This window comes from Ceratina calcarata, unplaced genomic scaffold (assembly GCF_001652005.2).
Source record: "Ceratina calcarata isolate Rehan_Ccalc_2016 unplaced genomic scaffold, ASM165200v1 scaffold626, whole genome shotgun sequence".
NCBI lineage: Eukaryota > Metazoa > Arthropoda > Insecta > Hymenoptera > Apidae > Ceratina > Ceratina calcarata.
The window spans coordinates 3,175-4,621 of NW_017177512.1; the positions used below are offsets into that span (position 1 = coordinate 3,175).

At 38.5% G+C, this 1,447-nt stretch overlaps 1 non-coding gene across 1 annotated transcript; it reads left to right on the forward strand.

Annotated features, from left to right (window-relative positions):
• Positions 1 to 1,294: 1,294 nt before the first annotated feature.
• TRNAY-GUA (transfer RNA tyrosine (anticodon GUA)) lies at positions 1,295 to 1,397 on the forward strand. Its single transcript has 2 exons — positions 1,295 to 1,331; positions 1,362 to 1,397. It is a non-coding gene; the product is annotated as a tRNA-Tyr (tRNA).
• Positions 1,398 to 1,447: the final 50 nt, after the last annotated feature.

A 1,447-nucleotide genomic window follows, 5' to 3' on the forward strand; every position in this document is an offset into this window, starting at 1 on the left:
TATATTTTAGACGTTCAAACTTTGCATACTTCCATTAACTGTTTTCAAAAACAAGCAGGATCAGTATAATATAGATAAAAAACTGAATCAGAGGATTTTCCTCGATGAACCGATTTTTTTCTAAAGCCTCGGGGTCGTCGACTTTCGTTTCTCGTTTCGAAGGACAATTTCCTGTCTGTCTTTTGTTCCCTTCGCGAAACTCGTTCGCCTCACGCTTACCTTGACGCCGGTTCACTTTTACCGATTTCACAAGAAAAAAATGCTTATGAACGTTTTGATTGAAAGGTTCCATGAATCAGCTCCACGAATAGCCGCACTGATACGATGTGTTCAATAATTGTATGCAGAAATTCATAAAAATAATGGTGCGAAATGACTAATCATTGATCTCATTAATAATAGATGCTTAATATGAATTTCATATTCGACGGAGTTTATTGATTGAATGCATTCTTGCGATTTAAATCAAAATGTATCCGTACATTTTTCAATAGAATAGACACTAAAAATATCTGTCGATAAATTGAATTTAATATAGCAATTAAAAGTATAACGATAGAAATTAAAAGGACAGTTTAAACCGCAGTGAACAATGACTGTGAACGACTTCGGGGAGGCAGGTTTTCAACACCGGGAAAAACGATCTATCCGCATAATCGGTCGAGTTTTTCCTCGCCCGTTTCGACCGATTTATTCCTCGTTAAAACCGCGGAGAAATATTTTTACCCGGCCAACCGTGACGATCCCGTAACGCCGGTAGCGGTTTATTATTATGCGTTACGTCGCCACCGCCGCTGTGCCGCACCGGTTCCATTATTTCCAACGCGTCGCTTAACGGGTTCGCCACAAAGTCTGCAACGTGCCTTCTGCTTGCCAAACAGCTTCATCTTTCCGTTCAGTGACCATTACGAAAATTATTTCCATTTCTTAGGTTTTTAACAAGAAGCTGTTGTATAATAGAAACTGCAAGCCTAATATGGATTGCGAATATGCAATATGTAATAAAAAATATACATCTGATGTGAATTATTAAAATAAAAATAGGGGACAAATATAATAAAGAGAACAAAGGGTGTATGAAGAGTTCAGTATAAAAATACATTTCCTATAAGATGATCTATTAGTTACAGAGCTGATTAGCATAGAACATAGCAGGGGAGACCTGTGAACACGGTGGAATTATTCGAGCTCGTGAAGACACGCATAGGTCAAATCCGGTTCACGATTGAGAGGCTGTTCCTTTCTCTTTGACGCTTCAGTAGCAATCGGTTTGACTCGGAGACGTAATCGTGGGCCTTCGATAGCTCAGTTGGTAGAGCGGTGGACTGTAGTTGGTTTAATTAATTAATTATAATATGGACATCCATAGGTCGCTGGTTCAAATCCGGCTCGAAGGAATTTTATTTTATTCCAAATTATAATAATGCGAGGTTCTAAGTATCGTATG